Genomic DNA, 25,047 nt, shown 5'->3' with positions numbered 1-25,047 from the left:
TTGAAGAAAATGTTTTCTACAAAAGAGTGAGTGGGAGGACAGTGCAACTCGACGAGATTACATAATCTTCGTGATCAGGTCAAAGAAAGAAACACTAGAAGTGGTTCTAAAATTTCTTGTCACGACTGCAGAAGCCTCTACATGAGATATACAGACTTTGGTCGACCATGCAGCTAAACTGTATAGATTGGGAAAATTCATGCAGACCTGTGTTGTGTGCAGACGAAATATTGTTGAACAAACAATGAAACTATAATTCAAAGAGAAGCATTGATGGGCCATGACTCCGAAATTGGCTATGTGCCAGAATAATCCGAGATAGTATCCATACACATAAATCAAGTTTAGAACTTGATGCACCCTCTGAAAGACTTAGAGTCCAAAGTATAGTAATGGATCTATAACTAACAAGATAAAAAATGTTTTATAATGATTGATTTGTTGGAAATAATTTATGAAAATATCAAGGAATTGATTGTGACGAGATTGTCTCATCATAATACTTAAAATCAGTTCGAATTGAACTCGCAATTACTAAATATTTCATTTATGAGATATAACAAATGGATGCCAAATTGATTCACATGAGATGGAAATAGAACCAAGGATGTATATTTGATATGATCGAGAGGATGCTAGTAAGTGTGCAAACTTTAAGAGATCCAGTAATGTCTGAAGCAAACGTAGTGGAGTTGGAATCTTTGTTTTGATGAATTGATCAAATAATATGGTTTCATCAATAAAAACAAAGATGCTTGTATTTTCAAGAAAATAAGTGGGATCATGATAATATTTCTAAACACTATGTGTGCATGACACAACATTGATTGGAAATTATATAATTTTCTTGACACAATTTAAGATTTTATTGAAAATAGTTTTCCTGTAAAGTACTTAGGAAATGTAGTCCTTGTATTAGACATAATAATCTATGGATATAGTAGTGTCTAATCGGGCTTAGCAAAAATACATATTGACAAGGTACTAAAGCGGTTTAGTATGAAAAATGCCAAGAAGAGTTTCTTTTCAAAATCACATGGAAGGAGTTCTTAGCAAGAATCGGTATCTTGAATATTGATGAGTGAAATACATGATTTCAATCACACTTGTGTTAATTCCATGGTATGTAAATTACCAGATATGTCTAGTACTCCAAGTAAGTTGTGAGTAAAGTTACTGTAATGGTCAAATTGTTGATCATATGACAACAGTGAAAATGTCATTGAGTACCAACGACATGTTTCTCGCATACGGAGAAAAATGAAGAGATTGTTGTAAAGAGTTACAGCAATACATGCTTGCTGTAAGTAGTACATCAACAAAATCTTTAATCGATGCTCCAAGTGAATTTCGATTTAAATTAAATGATTTATGGTGGCACCGTAAATTGGAATTGTTACAAGAAAGCTACCATGGTGAATTCCATAACAGAAAGCTGAGTATATTGTCGCTTTATAAGAAACAATAGAGGGTGATGAATCAAAGGTTCATTTATGAACTTGGTATGGTTGAGGGTGTCCCGGACTAATGGGTCCTCGAGCTGCCGGCCTATCTTTCATGGGCCGGACTAGCGGGCCGGTCGTGATTCATCAATGGAAGGCCGGACTACAGGCGACCCTATGCTCTAGAAGGAAACCTCCGAAGACTTGGCGTATCCTCCAAGCCTAGTTAGCGTATCTGACATGTTTTTCCCTGGATGGTAACCGACCATATGTAACCCTAGGTACTCATGGTGTCTATATAAACCAGAGGGCTAGACCATACAGAAGAGAACAATCATAGTCATTTTCCCACCTAGGCTTTAGTTCATCCGATCTCGTGGTAGATCAACTCTCTAATTGTCATCCAAACACATCAATACAACCAAGCAGGACGTAGGGTTTTACCTCCTAGAGAGGGCCCGGACCTGGGTAAACGCTGTCTCTACGTTCCATGTTACCCAATGATCCACCATCCACAGCTTGGTACCCCCTACCCGAGATCCGCTGGTTTTGACACCGACATTGGTGCTTTCATTGAGAGTTCCGCTGTAGGATCGTCAAAACATCAATGGCTCGCTTAGTCATCAGTGAGGGCATCCGCACAGGGGACGTCTTCGTGCCCGGCTAGCTCTTCGTGTTCGGCAGCATCGTTCTACATGCCAATCCGACCGGTCACCTTGACCAGATCGACAATTTCGCCCCCGAGCAGGAAACCAGGTTTGGCAATCTGTAGTACATCGCCGAAGCTCGGGGTGATCGGATCTTTACTGGGTTGTCACTTTACCAGAGGGGCCCAGCAACCCCGAAGCCTCAACTTTGGACCTCCTCTCTGATCCCATCTCCGGATCCGCCTCTATCTTGGATCTAGCTTTGAGCTCGGGTCCTATCTCAGTGTCCGAGTACCAGGGGTCAGCCTTGGCCGAACACAACCCCTATGCAGGCATACTGGAGGTTAACTCCGAAGGACATCAGAGTACGAATCTGGCTGACTTCCTGCTGTTGAACAAGACATTAGATTGGATCCATATGATGAGCATCACATATGGCCCATCCTCGGTCTATGATCAGATAGGACTTGAGGCCAGCTAAAGGGAATTTTATGTGAAATTTTCTAAGGAAAAGGGGCATTACATGGTTTACCTTGAAGCCTGTCAGAAGGCCACTGAAGGCCTCCTTCAGTCTGTTGTCCACGGATCAAAGACTTTGCAAAACCACGCCCATGAGGGCATGGTGCGCTTCGGCGATAGAGGAGTTGGTTAACGCCTCCTCCATCGCTTCCGGCCACCCAGTCGAAACCCGCTCTGTAGTGGGTGGGGTGGTAGAGGTACCTTGGCTCCTCCCTTGGTGGAGGAAGGAATGGTTGGGTCCTCGTGCCTTAGCGGCTCCGGAACCACGTTCGGGGAAAGCTCGGGCTGGTCGAGCTCCCCCTCTTTGTTCAACAAAGGGGCTTCTCCCTCCTGGTCTTTGGCGGCCAAGGTATTCACCTCGGCCATGACAGCGTTTCCTCCTCCTGTGCTGGGCCCAGGAGGGGACCTCCTCGACAGGACCTCCTCAGCCTCCTCAACGACTGGGAGAAGCGAGCCGCGCTACCTGGTCCCGCTCTCCGCCAGCGTGGCTAGTGGAGAGTCTCCCTCAGAGACTCGACCGGTAGGGAGATCGCACGGCGGGCTACAATATATAAAGGAGGCATGCGATCAATAGCAAGACCTAGTTCGGCTAAGAAGACACGAGTGTATCTTAAGATATATACCTTTGGGCCTGGGGCTTGACCCTGGGGGTCCTCCGAGGAACCTCTTTAGAGGCTCGGAGCCGTCGGCAAAAGCCGAGCTGTCGTCGGACATGACCACCTTGGCCCGGCATTGTCTTTTCGAGGCGGGAGGAGGCTGATCCTCCTTAGCATCTTCGGACGCTGTCCTCTTCCTTGTTCGGGAGGATTCACTTTCCTCCCCTTCCTCTCCCTGGTCCTTCTTCTCCCCCTCAAGGGTAGAGGGGGCATAGGTGTCCCTGGATCTAGTGTCTGGGGGTCCCCTGGGACGAAGGCCTTCTCTGACCTGCTTCTTCTCCTTCTTCTTCTTCTTCTGCTTCTTCTTCTCCTTCTTCTTCGGTGCCTTGTACGGCTCCTCGGCCAACATGGCCGTCAGCAAGGTCGTCCTAGGGCCCTCGGGCAGCAGGGCTGGGTTGTCGATCTGCTCCGCTTTCTTCAGCCAACTCCGCGGATGCAAGAAAAGGGTATTAAATGCTTTGTCAAACAGGAATGTCTGAGCAAGTAAAACTTATCATACCTCGCGAGGGGGGTTTGCGTCATCGAGGCCACGGTATTCCTCCTCGGTCGGCCAATCCTTCTGCGGTTTGAACAACACCTTCCACAGTTGGGCGTGGGAAATGTGGTAGAAGCTGAGCACGGTGGCAGGGTCCTCGAGCTTGCAAGCCCACATGGAGGTGGTCCGATCTTGAAAGGGCAGGACGCGGTGGCGGAGCATGATCTAAATCACGTTGGTTAGCTCGATTCCCTACTCTATCATATTGGATATCCGGCCTTGCAGTGACGCCACCTCCTTGGCCGACCCCAGTCAAGGCCTTTCTTGGTCCATGAAACTAGCCATGTGGAGGCCCAGATTGGAAGGCGTGGTTGCCGCCCAATCCGTGTTTCGTGGCTCTATGATGTAGAACCACTCCTTCTGCCAAGTCTTGGTAGTTTGAATAAAAGTACCCTCCGGCCACTCAGCCCGGGGGAGCTTGCTGACCATTGCCCCCCGCAGTCCGCCTGCTGGCCGCCAACGATCTTCGACTTGACATTGAACACTTTTAGCCACAGGCCGAAGTGTGTCCGGACCCGAAGAAAGGCCTCACTGATGATGTTGAAGGCTGAGATGTGTAGAAAAGAATTCGGGGCAAGATCATGGAAATCGAACCCATAGAAGAACATCAGTCCCCTGATGAAGGGGTGGAGGGGAAACCTAGTCCCCGGATGAAGTGAGGGAGGAACACCACCCTCTTGCCAGGCCTCGATCTGGGAACAACCTGGCTCGCCTTCGAAGCACGGTGGGCGACATTGGTGTGAAGATAGCCCGCACTCTTCAGCTCCTAGATGGCGCTCTCGTTAATGATGGAGGCCTCCCACTTGCCCTTCGACCCAGAGCCAGCCATGGCCGGATTGAGGAGAGGGTTGGAGAGGTTCTTGGAAGGTAAAATGGATCTGGGCGCTGGAGCTCAGGAGATGGGGAAAGCGGTGGCGCAGGAGGCAGTGATAGCATGCAAAGGAAATGGTGGCCGCTCCCTTTTTATGGGCTGCAGAGCCAAGATTCCTTTTACTGCACCGCATACCTCACCACTTCTTGATATAGTCGTGTTGTTATGCGCGCATAGGATAGCACGAAACATTGATCATATTCCCTTAAAAACCAGGCACGATCATCATATTGATGGGATGTGCCAGTGAAGAAACCGCCTCGAGCCGCGAATCAAGCTTTCATAACTGGCCTGTGGTCATGGCTGGTCGTGACCCTTCGACAAAAGTTGTCAGATGAGGGTACTATTCACACTTGCACGGCTGGCCTTCGCAGCTAAGTAGCTTGCACATGTCGAAAGCTATGACATAATCCAGGAAGCATATGGCCGGACACGGCCGAGCAATCCTCGAATACTCAATTCTGGGCAGCTGCAGGCCTGATGCAAGCACCATAGAAGGAGCTGGTCTACAAAGCCTGAAATGTTCGCATATACTTCGGCTCCGAAGACTAGTTCGGGGGATAGTGAGGGTGTCCCGGACTAAGGGGTCCTCGGGATGACGGCCTATCTTTCATGGGCCAGACTGGCGGGCTGCTCATGATTCATCAATGGAAGGCCTGACTACCGGCGACCGATGCTCTATAAGGAAACCTCCATAGACTTGGCGTATCCTCCAAGCCTAGTTAGCGTAACCGGCATGTTTTTCCCAGGATGGTAACCGACCATATGTAACCCTAGGTACTCCTCGTGTCCATATAAACCAGAGGGCTAGACCGTATGGAAGAGAACGATCATAGCCATTCCCACCTAGGGTTTAGTTCATCTGATCTCGTGGTAGATCAACTCTGTAATTGTTATCCAAACACATCAATACAACCAAGAAGGATGTAGTGTTTTACCTCCTAAAGAGGGCCCGAACATGGGTAAACCTGTCTCTACGTTCCCTGTTACCCATTGATCCAAGATCCACAGCTCGGGACCCCCTACCTAAGATCCTCCAGTTTTGATACCGACAATGGTTTCGAGATGATTGTGCAAATAGAACACTTTTCTCAAATAGTGTTTATATAGCTCAATCTAAGGAATCAAAGGTCTTACCGGTGATTCAACATATACTAAGCTTGTTTGACACAAATTATGAATTTATGTGAAAGCATGACGGATGCATGGAAATGCGAATGATACTCACGGATCTAAAGTTGTCAGATTCGATAGGACGAAGTCTATACCACAAGCAAAACATGGACTAACACCGGATTGCCATTGGTGTAAAAGTTAAAAGTGTTAACTAGATTATTGACTCTAGTGCAGCTGGGAGACTATTGGAAATATGCCCTAGAGGCGTTAATATTTGTATTATTATATTTCCATATTCATAGTTAAGAGTTTATATTCTATGCTATAACTGCTATGATCTTGGAATATGCGATTCAGTGGAAAAGTCATATGCACATGTGGAATGATAAATAGTAAATAAAAGGTTACTAATCTCGGCTCTAAGACTAGTTCAAGTGTTGCTGGTGAACACGTTTTCTAGATCTTAGGATATCTTTAAGTGTAACATAGTCCTAAAACAACACTGAGATTATGACGTTGGAAGAACGATCATATTGAATCAACCCAATCTTGTTTATTATGAATTGAGGTAATATCATCTGCATTCAATTGTAATAACATGGAGTGTTAACATGTGACATTGCTCCTCAGACCATAGGAGTATTGTGGTCACTTCTTACCATACGATGGGTTTTGGGGTTGCTCAAATGTCGCCTATAACACGGTGATCATAATGACAACTTACATGTTCATCAAAAAGTATGACAAGTGACCGGATAGCTTGAGAGTGGGATTTGCTCCTCCGACGATGGACAGATATTCGTAGGGCCCTCTCAGTGTGATGGCATCAATCATCGTCTGGCCAGACACACATGACTTCGTCACGGGGATGCCAGAACACAATAACGATAAAGAAGAACAAAACCGGTAAAGAGGATTTCTGCTAATCCTATTGTACCTAGTCCTTATATTAAAAAAGCATCCTTTTTGTGTTAGAATTAAGGGGCATTCTAAAGCTACAACTATGGTTCGTAAGAGTTATATTAAAGCACATAAACCACCGGAATAAATTAAAGTAGAACCTTCAATAGCAATGGTTGAAGATCTCTTGGTTGATAATATTGATGAGCACGATATATATTTCTATGAAGAAGCTGCTACAATATCTAAGCCTGTTAAGAATGAACATGACAAGATAGATAAAAACAAAACATTTGTTGGAATGCCTATTGTTTCTGCTAAGATTAGAGATCATTGCTATCATGGTTTATGTGATATTGGTTCTAGTATATGTGCTATTCCTTTCTCTCTCTATCAAGAAGTTATGCATGAAATTTCACCTGTTTAGATAGAGGTGGTTGATGTCACTATTAAGCTTGCAAATTGGGATACCATTTCATCACTTGGGATTGTGAGAGATGTTGAAGTCTTGTGTGGTACGATCAAATATCCTACTGATTTCTTAATACTTGGATCTGAACAAGATAATTTGGTGACCCATTATATTTGGTAGACCCTTCTTGAATACTGTTAATACTGAAATTGATTGTGTTACAGAGAAAGTTAAAGTTAAGTGTGGTGATGAATCTCATGAATTAAAATTTTCTAAGTTCACCAAACAACATGATGTTGAAGATTTGTGCAATGAAGATGTTATTATTGGTCTTGCTTCTATTGACGTGCCTCCTACCAATGCTTTGGAGAAATATTTGTTAGATCATGAGAATGATATACATATGAATGAAAGGAATGAAATATACAAAATATTCTTTAGGCTGGAACCTATTCTTAAGCATAATCTGTCTGTTGAAATTTTGGAGATCCTCCTCTACCTAAGGTGATCCTGTGTTTGAATTAAAGAAACTCCCTAATACATCTAAATATGCTTAGCTTCATGGAAAAAATATATCATGTTATTATCAATGTTAACATTTTAGTGCATGAAGAAAAGAGATTATTGAAAACTCTAAATAAACATCATGCTAACTATGGATGATCTCAAGGGCGGTAGTCCAACTATGCGTCAACACAAAATTTATATGTTACCAGGTGCTAAACCCATTGTCGATCATAACGTCGCTTAAATCCTAAGATGAAGTCGTAAGAAATGAAATACTAAAGCTTCCTAGAGGCAGGTACAATTTATCATATAGTTGATAGCGGTCATGTTCATTGTGTCCATAAGAAAGGTGGTATTACTATCGTTCTTAATGATAAAAATGATCTTACCCCGCAAGGAGTTGTAACTGGTTATCGGATGGTTATTGATTTTAGAAAATTGAATAAGGCTACTAGAAAAGATCATTATCATTTGCCTTTTATTGATCAAATGCTAGAAGGATTATCTAAGCACACACATTTTTGCTTTGTAGCTTTTGGAACTTTTGCTTATAGAAGAATGTTGTTTGGTTTATGCAATGCACCTGCTACCTTTCAAAGATGCATGACTGCCATATAATCTGATTTCCGTGAGAAAATTGTTGAAGTCTTCATGGACGTCTTTTGTTGACTAATTGAGCAATCTTGACTAAGTTTTTGCAGAGGCGTGAGGAAACTAGTCTTATCTTTAACGGGGAGAAGTGACACTTCATGGTAATTGAAGGTATAATACTCGGTCATAATATTTCTGAAAGATAAATTGAGGTGATTGATAAGCTATAAGTATAGGGGATCGCAGCAGTTTTCGAGGGTAGAGTACTCAACCCAAATTTATTGATTGGACACAGCGGGAACAAAAGAATATTCGCAAGTATTAGCAGCAATTCAACCACACCTGAAAGACTTAATATATGCAGCAAGGTGATCAGTAGCAAAGTAGTATGATAGTAGTGGTAACAGTAGCAACAGAAACAACAACAATTTTGTAGTGATTGTAATTGTAGCAACGACAAAAGTAACTTAGCAAAGATCAATATGTGAAAAGCTTGTAGGCATTAGATCAGCGATGGATAATTGTGTTGGATAATATTCATCATGTAGCAGTTATAAACTAGGGCGACACAGAACTAGCTCCAATTCATCAATGTAATGTAGGCATGTATTCCGTATATAGTCTACATGCTTATGGAAAAGAACTTGCATTACATCTTTTGTCCTACCCTCCCGTGGCAGCGGGGTCCATAAGGAAACTAAACGATATTAAGGCCTCCGTTTGATAGAAAACTGGAACAAAGCGGTTGGCACTTAGTTAATACATGAACTCCTCAAACTACGGTAACCACTGGAAAGAATCACAATTATTGTCACCTTGGGGTATGCGGATCATAACTCGTAATAGGTGTGTATAACTTGCAAGATAGGATCAAGAACACAAATATATTCATGCAAACATAATAGGTTCGGATCTGAAATCATGGCACTCGGGCCCTATTGACAAGCATTAAGCTTAGCAAAGTCATAGGAACATCAATCTCAGAACATAGTGGATACTAGGGATCAAGCCCTTACAACTAACTCGATTACATGATAAATCACATCCAACCCATCACCATCCAGCAAGCCTACGAAGAAATTACTCACTACCGGCGGTGAGCATCATGCAACTGGCGGTGAAGGAACGTTGATGATGACGATAACGATGGATTCCACCCTCCGGAGCCTCGAACCGACTCCAGATCAGCGATGAAGAACAGGAGGTGGCAGCAGCTTCGTATCGTAAAACGTGATGAATCCTTCTCTCTTTATTTTCTTGGCGAATAGGTATATATCGAGTTGGATTTAGGGTTGCCGGAGGTCAAGGGGGCTACAAGCCTGGGAGGCGCGCCCTAGAGGGGTAGGTGTGCCCCCTGAGCTTGTGGCTCCTGGGTGGCCCCCTCTGGTATATTTTTCCGCTAGTATTTTTTATATATTCCAAAAATATTCTCCATAAATTTTCAGGTCAATCCGAGAACTTTGATTTCTCCACAAAGAGCACACCATGGCAATTCTGCTGAAAACAACATCTATCCGCGTTAGTTCCATTCAAATCATGCAAACTAGAGTCCAAAACAAGAGAAAAAGTGTTTGGAAAAGTAGATACGATGGAGACATATCAACTCCCCCAAGCTTAACACATTGCTTGTCAAACAATTCAGTTGACAAACTGAAAGCGACAAAGAAAAACTTTTACAAACTCTATTTGATCTTGTTGTTGCAAATATGTCGAACCAATGTTCATGTTTTCAGCAAGGATTATGAACTAACCATATTCACAATAACACTTAGGTCTCACATTTACTCATATCAATGGCATAACTAACTAGCGAGCAATAATAAGATATCTCGGATGACAACACTTTTTTCAAAACAGTCATTATATAATATGATATAATGGTATCTCGCTAGCCCTTTCTGAGAACACAAAACATAAATGCAGCACACCTCTGAAGTTCAAGCACTGACTAGACATTGTAATTCATGGCAAAAGAGATCCAGTCACACTCATATTCAACATCAACTAAAAACAAAGCATATAAATGACAGTAGTGCTCTCTAGCCGGTGCTTTAATAAGAAGATGATGACTCAACAATAAAAGCAAATCGATAGGACCTTCGCAGAGGGAAGCAGAGATTTGCAGAGGTGGTAGAGCTCGAAGCTTTTAAACATACATGAATATAATTTTGGAGCTATGCTTTCATTGTCAACGTAGAAACCAAAAGTTCTCACTATCTTCCATGCTAGACACAATATAGGCAGTTCCCTGATTGCTTGTATCTGCGTTGGTATTTCCCCGAAGAGGAGAGGATGATGCAGCACAGCAACAATAATTATTTCCCTCAGTTATGAAACCAAGGTTATCATCCAGTAGGAGAACCAAGCAACACTATGTAAATGGTACCTGCACACAAATAACAAATACTTGCAACCCAACGCGTAAGAGGGGTTGTCAATCCCTCCTCGGTATTGAGATAGATTAAATTGTATGAGATTGGATAAATAGATCTAGCGAGAACACAAAATAAAATTAAAAAAAGAAAAAATGCAGCGAGGTATTTTTGGGTGTTTGGAATAATAGATCTAAAAATAATATGATAGAAAATAGATCTGGGGGCCATAGATTTCACTAGTGGCTTCTTTCGAGAAAATAGTACGCGGTGGGTAAACAAATTACTGTTGGGCAATTGATAGAAGAGCAAATAATTATGACGATATCCAAGGCAATGATCATGTATATAGGCATCATGTCCAAGATTAGTAGACCGACTCCTTCCTGCATCTACTACTATTACTCCACACATCGACCACTATCCAGCATGCATCTAGTGTATTAAGTTCATGGAGAAACGAAGTAATGCAATAAGAACGATGACATGATGTAGACAAGATCTATTCATGTAGTAATAGACCCCATCTCTTTTTATCCTTAATAGCAACAATACATGCGTTCCTCGCTACCCCTTCTGTCACTTGGTGAGGACACCACAAGATCAAACCCATCACAAAGCACCTCTTCCCGTTGCAAGAAAAATCAATCTAGTTGGCCTAGCCAAACCAAAGTTTTGGAGAAGAAATACGAGGCTATAATAACATGCATATAAGAGATCAAAGAAGACTCAAATAATATTCATAGATAGAACTGATCATAAACTCGCAATTCATCAGATCCCAACAAACACCCCGCAAAAAGTGATTGCATCAAATAGATCTCCAAGAACATTGAGTAGAACATTGTATTGAGAATCAAAAAGGCATAAGAAGCCATCTAACTACTGCCTATGGACCCGTAGGTATGTGGTAAACTACTCACGCATCATCAGAGGAGCACCAATGAGGATGATAAACCCCTCCGTGGTCGTGTTCCCCTCTGTCAAGGTGTCAGAATAGGACTCTAGATTGGATCACGTGGTTCTGGAACTTGCGACGGCTGGAACTATTTTTCATCGACTCCCCTAGGGTTTCTGGAATATTTGGGTATTTGTAGAGCTGAGAGGCGATGGAAAGGACCTCTGTGGGCCCCACTACCCATCAAGGCGCGCCAGGGGCCTCTGGCGCGCCCAGGTGGGTAGTGGGCCCCACGGGCTTCCCTCGTGCAATTCCTTGTCTCCCAAGTTATCTTCTGGGCAAAAAATCTCCAAAAACTTTCATGGCATTTGGACTTTGTTTGGTATTGATATTCTGCGAATTAAAAAACAAGCAAAAAACAGCAACTGGCACTGGGCTCTATGTTAATAGGTTAGTCCAAAAAATGATAAAAGGTTGCTATAAAATAAATGTAAAACATCCAAGAATGATAATATAACAGCATGGAAAAATAAAAATATATAGATACGTTGGAGACGTATCAGCATCCCCAAGCTTAATTCCCGCTCGTCCTCGAGTAGGTAAATGATAAAAACATAATTTTTGATCTAGAATGCTGCCTAACATGTTCATCACATATTCTTTTCTTTTGTAGTATGGACATTTGGACTTTTAGTTGATTCAAAGCAATAGTCTATATTTGACATGAAGACTTCAATACTCAAGCATATCAACAAGCAACCATGTCTTTCAAAACACCAACACTAAAGAAAGTTATCCCTAGCCCATCATGCTCAATCATTGATCCATTCATGAAACACACTCGAATATTAGCTACATTTGATGAACAAGTACGATCATAGTGCTCCCTAGTTGGTGATTTATAAGAGAAGATGGAGACTCAATTAAAAATAAAAATTGCATAAAGTAAATAGATAGGCTATTCGCTGAGGGAAGCAGAGATTTGTAGATGTGCCAGAGCTCAAAGCTTAAATCACTACTGGAATCAGAGAACTTGCCGTTTGTCAGTTCTTTGCCGTCTGCTAGCTGACGGCAAAGAAGGTCTTTGCCGTCAGCTTACAAAAAGCAGACGGCAACGAACTGGCTGATGGAAAAGATTCAATTTGCCGTCAGCCAATCCTTTGCCGTCCGCTAGCAAACGACAAAGAGTTTGGGTGGGGTCCACTTTAGGGCAACGCTGTAATGGCGCACCCCCAAACTCTTTGCCGTCTGCTAGCTGACGGCAAAGACTGTGCCCCATCCAAACTAACCGCATCTCTCTCTCCCCGGACCCACCCCTCTCTCTTCCCTCTCTGTCTCTCCCCTCTCTGTCCCCAATCTGCCCGCAACGCCGCCCGCACTGCCACCGCCCCACCACCCCATCGCCGCACCACCCCACCACCCCGCCGTCCCGCTGCACAACCCCACTACCCCGTCGTCGCACCACCCCACCGCCCCGCCGTCCCGCCGCACCACCCCACTACCCCGTCGCCACACCACCCCGTCGTTGCCGCCCCCGCCCCCTACCACCCTCGCCGCCCCTGACCACCCGCCGCGCCGCCCCACCACCCGTCCCTGTGGCCCGGCGCCCCTCGGCCCCGTCGGCCCGGCGCCTCGCCACCCCCGCCGACCCGACGACCCGGCAACCCGCCGCCCCTGCCGCCCCACTCCGGTGAGCCTCTCCCCCCAGTTTTTTTCTTTTTTCTTCTACTCTTAGTTAGGTTAGTTACTAGTGTAAGTTAGGTTAGTTAGATTAGTTCTAGGTTAGTTCTGGGTTAGTTCTAGAAAAAAATTATTAGGAGAAGAAAAGAATAGGAATAAGAAGAAGAAGAGGAGGAGGAGGAGGAGGAGAAGAAGAAAAGGGGGTGGAGAAGAAAATAAGAAGAAGAAGAAGAAGAAGAGGAGGAGGAGGAGGAGAAGAAAGTAATAATAATAATAATAATAATAATAATAATAATAATAATAATAAGAAAAGAAGAAGAAGAAGAAGAAGAAGATGATGATGATGATGAAAAAAAGAAGTAGAAAAAGTGGAAAAAGAAACAAAAGAAGGTCGAGGGGTCGAGGATCGAGGATGTTCGAGGGGTCGAGGGTCGAGGATCTCTGAGGGGTCGAGGGTCGAGGGTCGCCGAGGGGTCGAGGGTCGAGGATCTTCGAGGGGTCGAGGGTCGCCGAGGGGTCGAGGGTCGCCGAGGGGTCGAGGGTCGAGGATCGCCGAGGGGTCGAAGTCTTTTTCATAGTTTGAAGTGTCCATGCTTTATGTGATGTGATGTCCTAAATTTTCTTGACTCGATCGGTAAAATTTGCAAGATTTGTGCTATTTCATCTCCTTGGAGTCATCGTGGTAGAAGTTTTTGGTCCGTGATCCCGCTGTTGTTCGACTAATTCCTCTACAGCCGAGGGTGAGCTACGAATCCTCCTTCACCTCCTACGCTCTTTTAATCATGTGAGTAGATTTCATTTTCATGCTAAGTCGCGTAACCTAGGCATCTCCCGTCCGAAAGGGTTGCATCGATAAATATGCATTCAGTTGCATATTTATCACCGTAACTCATTTGGATTGTCCAGTAATTTCCACGGACAACCTGAGTATGTGTAGATTGGTTACGTTCTCCATGCTCTACCCCATTCCGAGACAAAATTTCGGCAGCGCCTCCCCGTTGTTCTCCGGATGCACATTCTCTCGGATTTTTGCCGAGACGTGTATTTGGAGAACAACGGGGAGGGGTGCTGCCGAAATTTTGTCTTGAAATGGGGTAGAGCATGGAGAACGTACTCAATCTACACATACTCGGGTGGGATTAGGACCTATCTTTACCTATTAGAGTGTAGGTTGCATGGATATAATAAAATTGACAAACTAGATTAACTGATGAATATACATGCTGATGGACCTATCTTACCTATTAGAGTGTAGGTAGGAAAGATGAGTGATTGTGCGTGGATGTACACCGGTCACACTAGTCAGAAAGAGATGACCAATGAATGGTTAACAAAAACCAAGGGGTTTGCGAAAGCCGCATTTGCAAATGGCCAGCGAAAAAACTGGCGTGCAAAGTGTCATCAGACACGGTCCCTTATTCAGAACTACGTACGATATGTGAACATCACAAACGATTCAGATAGCTTAACCCATGTGTGATGAGTTTGAACGTAAAAAATTTTGGTTCGAATTTCCCTGGTTACAGTGGTCATCCACGTCATTGCATAATTTGGGTAAATAAGGAGACTACAACACACCCACACTTCTTAATCGAGCAAGTTCAGCAATTAAACAGAGCTAGCTGACCTAAACATTGCTCTAACAAATTAAAGACCGACGCTCTTAATTAAACAAAACAAAGAGTACTACTACGACTGGTGTGTCGGTGTCAAAACCGGCGGATCTCGGGTAGGGGGTCCCGAACTGTGTGTCTAGGATCGTTGGTAACAGGAGACTGGGGACACGATGTTTACCCAGGTTCGGGCCCTCTCTATGGAGGTAATACCCTACTTCCTGCTTGATTGATCTTGATGAATATGAGTGTTACAAGAGTTGATCTACCACGAGATCGTAATGGCTAAACCCTAAAAGTCTAGCCTATGCGTATATGGTAATGAATGTGTCCTATCCGGACTATGCTCTCTGGTTTATATATACACCGGAGAGATCTATGGTTACATGGAGTCGGTTACATAAGAAGGAATCTTCACAGCTGGTCGCCTAGCTTGCCTTCCACGCCAAGGAAAGTCCAATCCGGACACGGATATAGTCTTCGGCCTTCGTATCTTCACAGCCCATCAGTCCGGCCCAATGAATAGCAGGCCAGACGCCCGAGGACCCCTTAGTCCAGGACTCCCTCAGTAGCCCCTGAACCTGGCTTCAATGACGAGGAGTCCGGTGCGCAGATTGTCTTCGGCATTGCAAGGCGGGTTCCCCTTTCTCCGAACTCCAGGATAGTCTTCGGATGTGATGATTGTATCCAGACCTGTTACACACACCATACACAACCGCAGAGAGAATATAATATTTGCACGAATCTGATCTGTTGACAGCTTCTTTACAACGCAACATTGCGCTTGTCCGGTCATAATGTCGAACTGTTTTTCTTCTGCCATCCCACGTTTCGAGACGCGGTTGCTATTGGCATGTCCTGTCGAGGTAGAGACCGTGTCCACTTATTGCGGGATTCTCATCAATGCGGTCATGGGTAACTCAACCGTGCCGTTTATACAACTCTTGGGAATAGGCGAGTTTTTAGGACAAGTGGGGAGGCGCTTGACATTCGCGGCCTTTATAAGGGGATGAGGACACTCTCCCTTTTCCCACACCCTTCTTCATCTCCAGTCCTTCCGTCCTCGAGCTCCGGCGCCCAAGCTTTAGTTTTTCCTCGTTCGAGAAGGCACTCCAATCATTTCCGGATCCGGAGCTGGAGGCAAGTGGATGGCCTCTTCCGTCAAGAAGAAGGACATCACGGGGCTCCGGGAGGCCGGCTATTTAGCCAAGGAGATTGTTCACCGACTGCCTGCGAAAGGGCAAATCGTCCCTACCCCCGAGCCCCATGAGAGGGTTGTGTTTCTCACACATTTCGTCCGTGGGCTGGGATTCCCCCTTCATCCATTTGTCCGTGGATTGATATTTTACTATGGGTTGTACTTCCACGATCTGGCCCCCAACTTTATACTCAATATCTCAGCATTTATCATTGTGTGCGAGGCCTTTCTCCGCATCCCGCCTCACTTTGGCCTATGGCTGAAGACCTTCAACGTGAAACCGAAGGTGGTGAGCGGTCAACAAGCAGAGTGCGGAGGCGCCATGGTGGGAAAAATGCCCAACGTCACCTGGCCCGAAGGCTCCTTCGCGGAGACGGTGAAGGGATGGCAGTCGGGGTGGTTTTACATCACCGAGCCGCGACGCCAATTGGGTAGCAGCCCCCGAATTACGACCCGGAGTTCCGTTGCGGCTCACTTCCTAGCAAGAGAAGGGCCTGACCTGGGGATCCCTGGACGAGATAACTGGGCTCCAAACATGCGTCCAGAACATGATAACCAAGAAGATCAGGCTTGTGAATGTGATCCAGGTCATGCTCATTCGCCGGATCCTTCCGTGTCAACGCCGGACTTGCTATTTGTGGGATTACGACCCCGCCGAGCACCAAACGCTGCGAGGGCACTTCGGCACGATGCATGAAGGCATCTAGAAAGCGCTCTTCAAGGCGGGCGAGACGCCCCCGCCCACAACTGAAAATCGTGGGCTTAGCTCAAAGCGCTAGGCCAATTCGGTAAGTCTTTTAATGCTTTCGAGGTATACCCTTCACCAGCATATTTTGAGGATGGATACTGAGCTCCTCCATCTACTTTACCAGGCCTGGATCGAGGTGGCGGAGCAGATTAGCTGTCCAGCTCCGCTTCCTGAGGAGGAAGAATTCCCACTTCTGACGAAGATGTTGTTTCCGGCGCCGTATGACATGCGGGAGAAGACGGCCAAGAAAGCGGCCAAAGGGGCCAAGAAAGGCCCTTGCCAAAAAGGCACTCCGGATATGTCGTCCGAGGATGAGACTTCCTCTTCATCCGATGATGAGACGAAGAGGAAGAAGAAGAAAACGATTCCCCACCTGAGGTGGGGAGGAAGAAGAGGGCGGCTCCCCCAGATCCGGAGGCGAAAGCGCCCAAGAAGGTTAAAGGCTCCCAAACGGATAACTCCATGTGGGATATTGATAGCAGTCCGGAACGACCTCGCCGGACCAAGCCTCGGGCCGCTTCGTAAGTACCAGAATCCGCAAACGTATGGCCTTCCTGTTTTATAGTATTGACATATTGTAAGCTTTGTTACTGAAGTTCGGCACGTGATGACTCCCCGCAGTCCTCGACTGAGGATTCGCTGGGCTCGAAGGAGAGGGCTAGCACATCTCCGCCACCTGCTCATTCCGTCTCACCCAAGGGTGATGATGAGGTGGTGTCCAAAAAGACTTTCCCAGGCCGGGGGAGATTCCGGAGATCATCGGGGTGACGTCCCAGGATGATTTTTCGGCCGCCGGACATGTGGGGAAAAAAGTCCCCGTGGGAACTGGTGACGGGGCCCGAGTTCCCTTTGGACCTCAGCCGGATACCATCCCGGAGATCTACATGGCTCCAGGGTCCCGCAAACGGTGTTCCCTTCAAGGAGGGAATGTGCCTGTTCCACCGGTGACCTCTGTCCAACCAGAGGCGCCGGATAATCTGCTGGAGGCGCTACGAGGCGCCTCTATTGTGGATGAACCTCGTGTCCTTATGGAGTCGGTGATAGAGAAGGTTCAGTTCGTCAAAAGCGGACTGACCGAAGCCTGCACTAGCCTTCTAACGGGCTTTGAGGTAAGTGATTGTAAAAAATATCACAGTATAGACAGTAGCCCCTGATGCTCTGTTTGGTGTTCATGAAGAAAAGCCGAACAGAGGATCGAGAAGAAATATCGCAGGAGTCTAACATGAGTTGTCTATGTGAATAAGTGGGTATCGCTTAAGGCAGCCACTGCTCATGCTGCGGAGGTCTCCGGACTAAAGCAGAAACTGGAGCGGACCGAGGAGGAGCTCGGCCTCGTGAAGAAGCAGCTGGAGGATAACCAAGGTATGCAGTAACCTGTAGGTATATTTCTAGAAAATGAATAGTCCGAATGGACTAAATTGGCATAAACTTTATTTGGGGCCATGACCGAGGTGGCAGCCCTTAAAAAGGCACTAGCCGAGGCCGAGGACAAGGCGGCCAAGGAACGCGCCTCGCGCGAGAAGCACGAGGCCCGGGTTGGCGAGGCGCAGCAAGAGCTCCAGAGTGCGATAGAGAGATTTGAATCCTTGGAGCCTAATTATAAGGCGCAAGAGTCCGAATTGGCCAAGACCTGCCAGAACGTGCAGGATGCACGAGCCGAAGCCCAAAACGCCCTCCAGGAAATTCAGGCGGCCAAGAAGATTACGACGGGTAAGTCTGTCACCATGCGTAGCAGGTATGTAGAAGAAACGTTTTCCATGTACTTATCCTGAATTTGGATTTTCCAGGGGTGTTTACGGATCTGCCGCACAGTATGTCAGATGCTGCCGAGCATTATAGAGTCGAAGAAGGGATGTCTACGAAGAAGCTGTTCTGGTCCCAACATCTGGGATCCGAGCATCCGGTGCCCTTCAGCGACCAGCTAAAGAAGTTGGTCGAGCTGCACAGGTTGGCAGAGCTAGCCATGAAGGACCTGATAGTCCGGCTGTGGCCTACCTATCCTATACCGAGCAGCTACTTCAGACTTGTGCAGCTGCTTGTGAGTGCATGTCCGCGGCTCAAAGCCGTGAAGCGGCCGGTCTACATTGAAGGTGCGGGTATGGCCTTTGCCCGCGTCAAGACGCATTGGGCGAAGCTGGATGCCAAGAAGCTGATGACCGAGGGACCGCCGAAAGGCAAGGAGCATCGTCGACCCGAGCACTATTTCGATGGTGTTCTGGAGGGGTCCCGCCTTGTGGCGGAGCAATGTTCGAAGGATGTTCTATTCCCATGAGAACATGTATATTACCTTGTCCTATAAAATGGAACAAGTATGTTATGTAGTATAATGCTTATGATTTAAATTTTACCTCATATGCGGCCATTTCATAAATCTGAGGGTTGACCAGTCGTCGGCTTCTGCCCCCACGTAGATAGTACAGGGGTGTTCGGGATGAATCTAAACACTCTTTACTCCACATTCTGGTCCTTAAAGGAGGTGTTTAGCGCAACGAACAAGGCAATCAGACTATGCGGCCTTTACCGCCCTCACTTAGCCATAGGAGTTTGACAATTAAGAAAGTTGGCGAAGCCCCTTGTGTTCGGAAGGCCGAATTAGGGGCGTTTATTCACGCCTAATCGGGAGAACCGATTCTTCGCGAGAAGCGGAAAAAATCTCCAACGATTTGGTATCTCTCGAACAGCTGACCGGCTCTCGCCGCATCATGACAGTCAGTTTTTGGCTTTCTCTACTGAGGTGCTCGTCCGGAAGAACCGGGACACAATCGCAGTAGTTCTCCCTTTACTACCCTAGCCGATGTAGCGGAACGTAAGGTAGTAAGCACAGGAGCCGGGCAACCCAACTATTGACCAAAGACATGATTCGGAGCCGATGCATATAATGCTATAAGTTCGGGGTGCCGAACTATACTGTAAAGTGTTCGGACTTTTATTGCCGTGATGCGGGGTGTAATGAAGCCCCTGGCGTAGTAATACGTACCATGGTGTACATGTGCAATGAGTAATTAATACCGAGGTGAGGAAATGGGAAAATGAAGTAATAAGCGGAGGCTACCGTGTATTCACCATTATGGTGTAACTAGTACATCGAGGCATACTTTGTACAAGTAATGCGAGAAGCAAGTAAGGTTATTTAACACGCCGCCACCAAGGGCGAGCTACATGCGAGTATGAAAGGCAATTATGGCAATAATTTAATAGAGACCACCTGGGGATTCCCTTGTAAGCCAGAGCTCCTTGCCTCCTTGCTGTGTTCTGCCGGCGGGTTTGTCCGTGTAGACCTCGAAAAGATAAGGAACCCCGTAAAAAGGAAAAAGTAAAAGCATGCAAATCCCCGGGTCGGTCAAGCCGTACTGTGGATCGCGAACGAGTTATGCCTTCGTCAATACCCATGGGGTTTTGAGTGCGTCGTTTATGTACGCGCGGTAGTAATGGATTGCCTCATCGGGGCTGGGACGGAGGCCGAGTTGCTAATTCGGCTCGCGACGGGCCGAGCTGTCCTGCTGTAGTGTTGTCCGGACCCTCTTGACGATGTCCAGGGACTCGGCGGCCGCATTATAATGCTGCTTGAGAAGACCGCTCTGTACTTCTGCTGCTAGGGCGGCAGTGTGTTCTGCTGTACGGAGGGCCGTGTTTCCATTTACTGTAATGATGCCACGTGGACCGGGCATCTTGAGCTTGAGATAAGCATAATGTGGTACCGCGTCGAATCTAGCGAATGCGGTTCGTCCGAGCAGGGCGTGATAGCCGCTGCGGAATGGGACGATATCGAAGATTAGTTCTTCACTTCGGAAGTTATCCGGTGAACCGAATACTACCTCCAGCGTTATTGAGCCCGTACAACGGGCCTCCACGCCTGGTATGACTCTTTTAAAGGTAGTCTTTGTTGGTTTGATCCGCGAGGGGTTAATGCCCATTTTCCGCACTATGTCCTGATAAAGCAGGTTGAGGCTGCTACCACCGTCCATCAGGACTCGTGTTAGGTGAAACCCGTCAATAATTGGGCCGAGGACTAGTGCGGCTGAACCGCCATGGCGGATACTGGTTGGGTGATCTCGCCCGATCGAAGGTGATCGGGAATGATGACCGTGGGTTGAATTTTGGGGCGACTGGCTCTACCACGTAGACGTCCCTAAGTGCTCGTTTACGCTCCCTTTTGGGGATGTGCGTAGCATATATCATGTTCACCGTTTTGATTTGAGGGGGAAATTTCATCTGCCCTCCGGTGTTCGGCTGCCGGGGTTCCTCGTCATCGTCCTTGCTCTGTGATTCCCCGTCCTTGCTTCTGCTGTTTATCTTGCTAGCTTGTTTAAAGACCCGGCAGTCTCTGTTAGTATGGTTGGCCGGCTTGTCTGGGGTGCCGTGTATCTGGCAAGGACGATCGAGTATGCGGTCCAAGCTGGATGGTCATCCGCTGCTCCTTTTATAGGGCTTCTTTCGCTGGCCGGACTTGGAGCCACTGAATCCGGCATGAACTGTAGTGTCATCGGTGTTATCGCCATTGCTTCGGCGTTTGTGTCTGTTGCGCCAGAGCTTGCCGGTGCTACTTTTGGCCTCGGTGGGGTCTGTTTCGTTGGCTGTGTTTGTGCTGCGAGCCAGCCAACTACCCTCTCCTGCGCAAAAGCGGGTCATAAGTGCCGTAAGGGCTGCCATAGACTTCGGTTTTTTCTTGGCCGAGGTGGCGTGCTAGCCATCATCGCAGATGCTGTGTTTGAAGGCTGTTAGGGCCTCAGCATCCGGACAGTCAATGATTTGGTTCTTTTTGGTCAGGAACCTAGTCCAGAATTTTCTGGCTGATTCTCCAGGTTGTTGAACTATGTGGCTTAAGTCATCGGCATCCGGTGGCCGGATATAAGTTCCTTGGAAGTTATCAAGGAAAGCCTCTTCCAAGTCCTCCCAGCTGCCGATGGAATTCTCAGGCATGCTATTTAACCAGTGTCGAGCTGGTCCTTTGAGCTTTAATGGTAGGTATTCGATGGCGTGGAGGTCATCTCCTCGAGCCATGTGGATATGGAGAATAAAATCCTCGATCCATACTGCTGGATCGGTTGTGCTGTCGTATGCTTCAACGTTGACAGGCTTGAACCCCTCGGGGAATTCAAGATCCAGCACCTCGTCTGTGAAGCAGAGAGGGTGTGCGGTGCTTCTATTGCGGGCCACATCGCAGCGGAGCTCTGATGGAGTCCGTCTGCGGCATTCGGCTCGGGCGTGGCTAGCTTTGTCCCGTCCGAATAGGTAGCCGTCGTCGTGCCTCGAAGCACGCCCTCGCGATCCGTAGATCGATCTTGTGTGTCCTGCCCTATCGTCCAGGATCTGCCGGAGGTCGTACGTGTGACACCGAACTCTTCCGTCTTTATTCTTATGAGGCGGTGGGGCAGGCTGCTGTTCGGCTTGAGTTGCCGCTTTATCCCGGCCGTGGGGTGGCCGGTCGGCCGCCCTGTCTCGACCACGTGGTGGTCGTTCCGCATTACGCGAGGGAGATGTGTGCTCCGGTGCTTCCTCATCGAATTGAGGTAGCAGTCTGCGTTTCGGGTAGCTCTTGGCTGAGCGCCTGAGGCTGTATTCTTCGACTGTCAGGACATCAGTCCCTCTGTCGATGAGCAGGTCTTGTTCAGCTTGAAGCTGTTGTATTTCTTTTTCAGGCTCTTTGCAGTGGCTATGAGCTGAAGCTTAAAGTGCTCCTGCTCGGCAGGATCCTCAGGCACGATGAAGTCTTCGTTGCCAAGGCTTGTCTCCTCCTCGGAGGGTGGACGGTAACTATCATCCTCCGAGTCATCTTCTATGGCCTGTTCGTCGGGGTTGTCTTGCCTGCTGTCATGTTCCTGTGCGGATGTAGCCCCGATAGGGTCTTCATTGTTTTCGGCATCGCCCGGAGTATTATTTTCTCCGGCGCCAGTGTTGCCGTCCTTTGAGCGACGGGGCTTAGAGCGGCGTTTGGGGCGCTGGTGCTTGGACTGCGTCTCAGAGGGTTTATTCGTGTCTGGCTCTTCTTTGTCGTTGTCAGATCCTTTAGGTGTATCGACCATGTACACGTCATACGAGGAGGTTGCCGTCCAGCGTCCAGTAAACGGCTGGTCTTGGCCTTGCTCCTTGTTGGCATCGTCGTCCATATCGTCGATGTCTTCGGAGCCATAGTCAAGCACGTCGGTTAGGTCATCGACGGTGGCTATGAAGTGGGTGGCGGGTGGGAAGCGAAATTCCTCGTCATCCGCCTCTATTTCGAACCAAACATAGTTCGGTTGTGAGTCCTCCTCCAAGAATAAGTTCTTTAAAGAATTTAGCGCGTCACCAAAGGGTGAGTGCTGGAAGAAGTCTGTTGCGCTAAATACAAAAATCGATAACCGATCCAGCTCGGTGTCCGCAGGCGCACCAGATTCGGAACGTGTGGCCGGAGACGAGTCCGGAGTTCCATTGACGCAAGTATTGCAGGATGTCGAGTCCGTGTGCAGCTCCAACGCCGTGGACTTTGTGGCCTCAGAGGGCATGATCTGCTTCGGTTCTGAGGCCGTTGTAGCAACAAGATCCATCTCCTGGGTGTGATCGGATGTCGAATTTAAGTCATGTTCATCGGAGAGAGGGGGAGCGACTACCGACGTCTCGAACCCATGGAAGATCAAGCCTCCACGGGTACCTGCGACGCAGTTCAAGCTTCCAAATCTGGCCTGATGGCCAGGGGCGTGGCTATCGACCTGCTCCAGATGGCCAAGCGAGTTGGCCCGTAGTACGACATCGCCGAACACAATGGTTTGTCCGGGGAGAAAGGTTTCTCCCTGAACGGCGCCATTACTGACCATCGAAGGGGCCATCGAATCCTTTGCCGACGGCGCAGTGGAACTCTCAATGAAAGCACCAATGTCAGTGTCAAAACCGACGGATCTCGGGTAGGGGGTCCCGAACTGTGCGTCTTGGATCGATGGTAACAGGAGACGGGGGACACGATGTTTACCCAGGTTCGGGCCCTCTCTATGGAGGTAATACCCTACTTCCTGCTTGATTGATCTTGATGAATATGAGTGTTACAAGAGTTGATCTACCACGAGATCGTAATGGCTAAACCCTAGAAGTCTAGCCTATGCGTATATGGTAATGAATGTGTCCTATCCGGACTACGCTCTCTGGTTTATATAGACACCCGAGAGATCTAGGGTTACATGGAGTCGGCTACATAAGAAGGAATCCTCACAGCTGGTCGCCTAGCTTGCCTTCCACGCCAAGGAAAGTCCAATCCGGACACGGATATAGTCTTCGGCCTTCGTATCTTCACAGCCCATCAGTCCGGCCCAATGAATAGCAGGCCGGACGCCCGAGGACCCCTTAGTCCAGGACTCCCTCAGTAGCCCCTGAACCTGGCTTCAATGACGAGGAGTCCGGTGCGCAGATTGTCTTCGGCATTGCAAGGCGGGTTCCCCTTTCTCCGAACTCCAGGATAGTCTTCGGATGTGATGATTGTATCCAGACCTGTTACACACACCATACACAACCGCAGAGAGAATATAATATTTGCACGAATCTGATCTGTTGACAGCTTCTTTACTCCCTCATGGTGCTCGTCGATCTCCGCCACCACGTCCATGTCCAGCTCGTGCCCGACAATCTCCTGGGGAAGGGGATCCATGGCATCCATCGCACCATACTCGGCAAGCATCTCGTCATTCGCATCCGCCATCTCTTTGGAAAAGGCCGCCATGAGCTGGGCATGGGCGACTACGATCTGGGCTTGGACGGGCTCCGTCACGGCAAGGTATGCGGCGGAGGAACGGATGGCTGCTCGAACGCTTTCGGCAATTGCCAACTCTTCGGCCGTGGGCTGCTGACCATTGTCGGAGAAGCTTCATTCGATTCGTGCGGTGACCGCCACGATCTAGGCGTGGGCGGCCTCGACGTGGTCGTGGGTGGGTTCCATCAGGGCTAAGGCCACCGCTGCGGAATGGACAGCTGTTGTGCCGCTCTCGCCAGTTGCTATCCCCAAGGCAGATGTTGCTGCCGCCACCTCAGAAGCAACAGCGGCCGTTTGGGCTGCCCTGGCCGCCCGGTCATAGATTGCGTCCACGCTCTCGTCGGAGTGGGCCACAGAAGTTGCCCTCACGACGCGGGTCCACTAAGGGAGTCCTGGACTAAGGGGTCCTCAGGCGTCCGACATGTTATCTACTGGGCCGGACTGATGGGCTGTGAAGACATGAAGACCGAAGACTGCACCCATGTCCGGATTGGACTCTACTTGGCGTGGAAGGCAAGCTAGGCGACCTATTATGAAGATTTCCTCCTATGTAACCGACCTCATGTAACCCTAGATCTCTTCGGTGTCTATATAAACCGGAGAACATAGTCCGGATAGGACAGATTCA

The sequence above is a fragment of the Aegilops tauschii genome, chromosome 5, assembly GCF_002575655.3.
Source record: "Aegilops tauschii subsp. strangulata cultivar AL8/78 chromosome 5, Aet v6.0, whole genome shotgun sequence".
NCBI classification, from domain to species: domain Eukaryota; kingdom Viridiplantae; phylum Streptophyta; class Magnoliopsida; order Poales; family Poaceae; genus Aegilops; species Aegilops tauschii.
This window is presented reverse-complemented; position numbering follows the sequence as displayed.